The sequence below is a fragment of the Hylobates moloch genome, unplaced genomic scaffold, assembly GCF_009828535.3.
Source record: "Hylobates moloch isolate HMO894 unplaced genomic scaffold, HMol_V3 SCAFFOLD_31, whole genome shotgun sequence".
Taxonomy (NCBI): domain Eukaryota; kingdom Metazoa; phylum Chordata; class Mammalia; order Primates; family Hylobatidae; genus Hylobates; species Hylobates moloch.
In genome coordinates this window covers 639,802-648,014 of record NW_026652306.1, presented here as the reverse complement: position 1 = coordinate 648,014, position 8,213 = coordinate 639,802, and positions in this window count along the sequence as shown.

The following is an 8,213-nucleotide window of genomic DNA, read 5'->3' as shown; positions in this document are numbered from 1 at the left end:
ACTAAAAATACAAAAAATTAGCCGGGCGTGGTGGCGGGCGCCTGTAGTCCCAGCTACTCAGAGAGGCTGAGGCAGGAGAATGGCGTGAACCCGGGAGGCAGAGCTTGCAGTGAGCCGAGATTGCGCCACTGCACTCCAGCCTGGGTGACAGAGCAAGACTCCATCTCAAAAAAAAAAAAAAAAAAAAGAAATAGTACTGAAAACTTTCCTGGAGTTTTTATGATGTGTAGGAGACAGAAGATGAACTAAAATTTCTACAATGCTATGAAAGTATTTTGAATAGTACATAGGTATCTTCAGAGACAAATGAGACTCCCAGAGATTGAGCTTAAATTGAGCCTTGAGGCACGTTTCTGAGGTAAATGATATGCTATAAGGAAGAAATAAGATACAAAGATTTAAATGTGATAGCACATCCCCATTTAGTAAGAACACACCTTAAAGTGTGAAAGGAGTTAAAAAATATTAAAATAAAAAGAGATGAGAATATACTGATGGTTGAATCATGGAACAGGTCTTAAAGACAGATTTGTCTCTCTAGTTTATGAATTAGAAAATTTTTTGAAAACTAAAAAAAAAGCCACTAAGGGTTAAGGTGGTAAACACCATGTTCATACATGTAATTAAGAAATATTAACTTAGAAATAGAAATATCCTCCAATCCAATGATCCCATTACTGGCTATATACCCCAAATAAAACAAATTGTTCTCAGCACCACTCACAATAGCAAAGACATGGAACCAACCTAGGTGGCCATAAATGGTGGATTAAATAAAGAAAATGTGGTTACATACATACCACAGAATACTACACAACCATAAAAAAGAGTAAAGTCATGTCCTTTGCAGCAACACAGATGCAGCTAAAGGCCATTATCCTAAACAAATTAATGCATCAATAAAAAACCAAATACCACACATTCTCACTTATATAAATGTTGGGTACTCATGGACATAAAGATGGCAACAATAGCAGTTAGGGGCTACTAGAGGTTGGAGAGAGGGAGGAAGGCGAGAAGGGTGAAAAAATTAACTACTGGGTACTATGCTCAGTATTTGGGTGATGGTATCATTCGTACCCCAAACTTTAGCATCACGCAATATACCCAAGGAAAAAAACTGCATGTGTACCTACTGAATCTAAAATAAAAGTTGAAAAAATTATATATATATTACCTTAGAGAAAATTTACAAGATCGATTTTGATTCTTCACCCTAGATGAATCGACACTGCTCCAAGGTACATATATGGCTTCATTAAAATCAATGGTAGATTAAATTTGGCCTCTATCTCTGTACTAGGCACTGGAAAAAATTCAAAGTACTAATATAAATGACAATTATCTTTGAAAAGTTCATAATCCTGTTAAAATTAGTGAATAAATATAAACAAGGACTTTATAAATACAGAGCCTGAGTATGTAGAAAATAAGATAATCCAAGGTTGGCCAAAAACACTACAGTGTGTTGGGAGATAGCAGGAGACAAAGAATAGAATACGAGAAATAAGAAAAAGAAGGAAAACCCAGAGAGTAATATTGGCCAAACCTGAAAAACTAAATGTTTAAGATGGTGGCCTGAGAAATTCTATGTTCATTTATTTACCTATCTGTTCAATCAATCTCTAATTCAGTTAACATTTATTTCACAAGTGTCATGAAGACAGCTACTTAGCTAGGTGTTAGAAATTTAAAGATTCATAAGTACATACTTCTAAAATAAAGGTTCAGAGACAAAGCCGCCAATCATTAATCAGAAAAAATATTAACACACAATGATAATAATATAACAGGATAAATAAAGCACCGAACAGCTCCAAAGAAGAACTTGGGAAAGTTGATCTACTTTGTCAAGAATATCAATGGCAACTGGGCGCGGTGACTCACACCTGTAATTCCAGCACTTTGGGAGGCCATGGCGGATGAATCAGGAGGTCAGGAGATCGAGACCAGCCTGGCCAACATGGTGAAACCCCATTTCTACTAAAAACACAAAAAATTAGCTGGGTGTGGTGGCAGACACCTGTAGTCCCAGCTACTTGGGAGGCTGAGGCAGGAGGACCACTTGAACCTGGGAGGTGGATCTTGCAGTGAGCTGAGATTGCACCACTGCACTCCAGTGCAGGTGACAGTGTGAGACTCCATCTCAAAAAAAAAAAAAATACCATCAGCCAGTATTGTATAATAAATCTCTTTCTAAATATCTACATACGTATTTATCTATGTCTATCTATATCTTATTAGTTAGATTATCTACAAACTCTAACACAATCGGGATGCAGATTTCCTAATATCCCTTTCCTATCTTCCTTCATTTCCACCAGATCTATAAACGATGACATATTCAGGATGTTCCAGGAGAGAAATTAGAAGGCCCAACTTATATAGAATGGTTTATATACCAACGTAAGTACAAGACATAATCTCTTTCCAAATTTATTAGGATCTGGAATCTAGGAATTGGGTGTGGATATTTTGAAGTGGCTAGATGGAGAATGAAATAATTGTATATTAGAATAAATATATTGGGCTTGCAGAAATTTATGAATATATGTGTTAGCTTGAGAAATTAAGAGTGGTTTTAACTGCTGTTTCATTTCGTGGACTTTATCTGGAAATCATTAGTTGTTCATTAAATATGAAGTTGAAATTCCAGAAATATCATAAGATATAAAGAAATATATAAAGAATCAAAACGTTGGAGTTGACGGATCATATGTGATACAACATTTACGTCCTATGTCCCTGAGAGAATCCAGAGAATACTATTTTTTATAACATTGAAAAATATATTCGTGAATAGAACTCCAATCTTGAAATTCCTTGAAACTGCCTTATTCGTTGCATAGGAAACATTACCAGTGAAATTTATTCATTATTTTTATTTGATTGATTAACTTATCCCTGGAATCATAAACAAAATGGTTTTATGTACCTTGATTGCATAACTGTATGTGGTGAATGTCTTAGAACTATACACTCATACTGTGTCAATGTCAAATGGCTGCTTTTGATATTGTACTACATGTAAGATGTAACTAGTGGGGGAAACTATCTGAAGAGTACACTGGACTTCCTTATATTGTCTCTAAATCCCCCCAAAATTACAAATTTTGAAACTCAGGGAATTACCATAGAATAATTTCTCAGGCCTACTGAGACCTTTCTAAATCATTTATCAACTGAGCCTTTGAAGCTTCTCCTACTTGCTGGTGAATTACAGTAGAATTTTGTGTTCTCAGGAATTGCTGTTAACCCAGAGAGTATTGCCAAACGTCCCCCAAAATGTACCTTTCCCAGTGAACATTCTGAAAAGTGGTTGTAAGTGCCATTAAGGAAAACCATAAGGAAGGTATGCTTATGAAGTTATCTCAGGGTGCTTCCTAAATAGAATCCAGCCTCAGCTACTTTCAAGGAACTCTGTATCTGTGAACTGACTCAGGAGTGGGAATTTTATCGAGGGCCATTTAAGGGAATTTAAGTTAGTCTCTAGACTTAGAAGGTTCCCACTTATCCCCTATACCCCAGTTGAGTGGATCAAAGAAGATGTTAGTGACAGTTAGTGAGTCCACGGCATAACACTATCAGTGGACGAGCACCAAAGATTCCCAAAGTTGACATTTCCTTTGGTACAGCTGTGTTGACGGTTAGGGTAATCAAGACAACATCATTTTAGCAATATTTAAATCAATAAACTTTGAATAAAACAGATTAGTCCGCATTATGTGGTTGGGCCTTATGCAATAAGTTGAAAACCTTAAGAATATAAAACTGATCTCCCTGAAAGAAGATATTCTGCTATCAGACTGCCTTAGGACTTGAGGTTCTGCATTAGCTCCTGCTAGAGTTCCAGCCTACCAGCTTACTGCTCAGATCTTGCACTTTGTATAATATAAGCCAATTCCTTAATAGAAATCTCTTTAGATAGATAGGTAGATACATAGATAGATACATAGATAAATAGATACATAAATACATAGATAGATACATGGATAACCTACAGGTCATATTTGACAGGCTTCCAAATTAATTGCTTGGGAAAGGTCCTAGGATTCATGGCTTACCTCCTATCCCTGACTAAAGAATTTTATCATGAATCCCTCTAATCTTATCGTGAGTTCCTCACAATAGTGTTGACACTCATTAATATGTAACCTACTGACATTTTAAAAAGCAATAATTTGTTACTGAATCATACATTTTTGTTCATTTGTTTTTGAATTATGAAATTTTACTGATTGTTTTGCATGTAGAACATTTTATTTTAGCCTGCATGTTGTAATCCGTAGCCAATAATTTTAACCTCTGTATAATAACCTCCAATAAAAAAGGACAACTCCAATATAAGAAATCCAGCACACCAACATGGCACATGTATACATATGTAACAAACCTGCATGTTGTGCACATGTACCCTAAAACTTAAAGTATAATAATAATTTTAAAAAAATCCCCTTCCCTTTTTCTAAACTTTTTTAATAAAAGCATTCCAACTTGTAACAGACTTTGAAACATGCCAAACTTTGCTGGTGTGTTTTCTTGGGTCAATCCCCCCATGGCTTCCAATAAACCTTTATCAACATGTGAATATGCGTGATATGTGTGTGTTTGTATGTATTCTCCTATTGGTTCTCTTTTTTTCTGGATGATCCTGATTGGTCCAGTCTAAACATACAAGCTCTTAATAACGGAGGTCTTTTTCTAGCAGTTGGCAAAGGAGATGAGCAAAAGTGGAGGTCAAAGAGATTTAAAGTGTGAGAAGGACTTCATCCACTCCTGCTGCTTTAAAGAAATATGAGGGAACTATGACCAATGAAATATGGCAAGGCTCTAGAAATTGCGAACAATACGTGCTGACAGCCGGGATATCAATATTACATGTACATGGAGCTAAAATCGGCCGACAACAGAATTGAGTCTAGAAATGGGCTCTCCCAGTTAATTTCTAAGAGCTTAGACTTGCATACAACTTGATTTTGACTTTGTAAAACCCTATATAGAGTACTTAGTCAAGACTGTCAAACTTCTCACCGACAGAACTAGGAAAAAATAAATCTCTGCTTGGTTAAGTAGCTCCAGTTTTGGCAATCTATGTCTCATAAATTAAAAAAAAAATGTAATACAGGAGGTAATCCAGATATCACAGTAAAATGTCTACAGTTCCAATTGTCTGAGATGTATTGAGGTACAAAACATACTCCAATAAGGAGACCTAAATCGATTCCCTCATAGCCTTACTTACACAACGTTGAATTTGGCTCATTGAAGGCAAAGTTACATCTTTGTGAGAACCCTGTCTCTGGGGGGATGCTGTCCTATGGGGTGAAATATACATTTTGAATGAGTCACTTTTACATTGTTCCAAATTTCCCAAAAGTAGGATATTAAGATATTAATATCAAAATATATGCAGGAGTAGAACAATTCACTAATATATACTAAAGGTTTACTTGCAAATATTTGATTGCTATAACTGCAATTTTTCAGTTCCTTTCACTGAAAAATTGTACTACAATTCCATTTAGAAAGATGTAGAATAGCCCAACACACCAATTTTAGTTCTTGTTCAAATAAGGAAAACAGGAAATTTATTATTATTTTAGCTGGGTTCATGGATTCTTATTATCAAGAGGAAATAGCATTATAACCACCTAGTATATTCACTGAAGCTGATACCTGAAATTCAAGTGATCCTCTGGGCTATATCATCACACTGTGTATCTATTAGTAAAACTAATAGAAAATTACACTTTAAACATATTGGCATGACTACAAAAAATCGTGAGTTTGAGTCCAACAAGTAGAGCACCCTGACCCTTGGGGTTGCTGAATAAAAGACAAGGATAAATGGAGGGGGTATTGTAAGGAGGAAATTATGAATATAAATTATTGCTTTGAGGCTTATTTAAGAAACAAAAAAAGTAGGAGCTAGTTCATAATGTTATTTTATTTATTATGTACATATTTATATTTATCAATTTTCTTGTTTCCCTCTCTTTTTCCTCTATAATTTTATTCAAGGTTTGCAGGTTGTTATTAAAATAATTCTTTCTACTTTACAGTGTTACAGAATTGTGACTGAACATGGGGAGGAATGAACATTAGCTAGAGACAAAGATAGTGACCACTGGAATATTATCTCTTTAATTTACGAAGAAGTGCAAGTACATTTCATTTTTATGAAGGAAAATTTTATTATGTTAGGCAAGAACATAGATTTGTTGTTATTATGGTGTTTTGTATGATTGATTATATCCATGGATGTTGAGTATTCAAAGAGGTAGAGTTGAGTTTTCCCAGAAATAAAGTGTTTTCTGAGGATTGTTTACTCAATAACTATTCCATTGCCCTTCGACCTTGTCTTCCGGGGAAGTTGTATTTCTCAGGGTCTCTTGTGACTAAGGATGTAGATGTAGTCTAGGTTAAACCAAGCAGTAGCCCCAACATAAAATGTGAAACGAAGAAATTAGCAACTTGGAACACTGGATGTGAATTTGGAGATGTGTATTTCTTTTAAGCATATTGTTAGAGCTATTTGTTTCCTGAGTCAATTCTGGTGAAGGGTGAATGTTTGTTCTATAGCATGTTATGTTCCAAAAGGAATAGTGTGGCAATAGTGAGTTTTCTTTCAGTAGAGTCTTGTGGGATGGAAGAGTATTTTCCTTAGCTGTACTTGTATTGACACTGTAGCACTGATATCTGATTTTCGATTCATAGGCTACTTAAACTAATTACATGCTTTCTGCAAAATCTATTAAGAATAGCTATAGTTATCTGGAACCCAGAATTTAAACACCATATGGTGAAAAGATTTTCTTTATAATAATAATAGAAAAAATTCTCATTCTAGAAACATTAAAGGGTGAAGAGACTTTCAAAATAATTTTGGTTCATTCATACTTTCCTCTTTTTGTTGACTTTTAAATTTATTTATCTTCATGCAACCTTTCAGTCTTTCCCATGAATTAAATTCACCTGGTAGCCAATTTTCAAAAACCAATCACATAGCAGAAATTCATTTTTACCATTGGATTCAGGCCACATAGTAATCACAGGAACAATTTCTTTCATTTTTCTAAACAATTATGGCTGTTCTTGCTAGAACCATTACAGTTAAAGGTCACTCATTATTTGTTATAATGTCTCTCTTTCAGAGGTATATTTCTCAGCCATTTTAATTTCCTTGAAATTTACAACTGATAGATATGTCTGGGTAAGTAGTTTTATTGGAAAATTACACAAATATATTTATTTTCATAGGATGTGAAAAAACATCTGCTCTGAAGAATAGCATTTAGTACGTATCAGTTCATGAGAATTTGTGCTTTTTGTATTTGAAAACTGTATGTTATAATGAAAAGTAAGTAAATATGCAGTTCTACTGATTTTAATTAAATTCTTAGAATAGGATCTACACATTTTTATAAGAAAATTCTTACTTAAAAAGGACATTAGGTCCATATAAATATGGTTGTTGGGAAATAGAATAATTTTTATTGGCTATGAGGATGGTGATCCTTCATATTTCATGTATCTACCACACTTTACTAACTCAGGAGCAAGATAGAATCTGGGTTTGCACCATTGGGTTAAATTTTCCTAACTGGTTGGGCACTGGAGACTGAACTATATTTCTCTTTGCAGTAAACATATAGAAGAGTAATTATCTCAGCTATCATATGGCCATACAATAATCTAGGCATTTTCAGCAGAAAATGAGTTACTTTTGAGTATCACAGAAAAAGAGCGGTGGTTTTAAAACATGTTTTTGGTGCTATGATGAATAGTGTATGTTTAAATTTGTGTCCAATTTCTTTGTTATTGGATATACAGAGGCATGCATACATTCATAAGTACACACATATATCATGTATACATACTGTATATGCATGCATTAAATTTATTGTATTTTTCTGGCCGAGCACCGTGGCTCATGCCTGTCATCCCAGCACTTTAGGAGGCCCAGGTGGGCGGATCATGGGCCAAGAGATTGAGACCATCCTGGCCAACATGGTGAAACCCCGTTCATACTAAAAATACAAAAATTAGCTGGGCGTAGTGGCGCCCGCCTGTAGTCCCACCTACTCGGGAGGCTGAGGCAGGAGAATCGCTTGAACCCGGGACTCAGAGGTTGCAGTGAGCCCAGATCCCACCACTGCACTCCAGCCTGGTGACAGAGTGAGACTCCATCTTAAAATATATATAATTTTTCT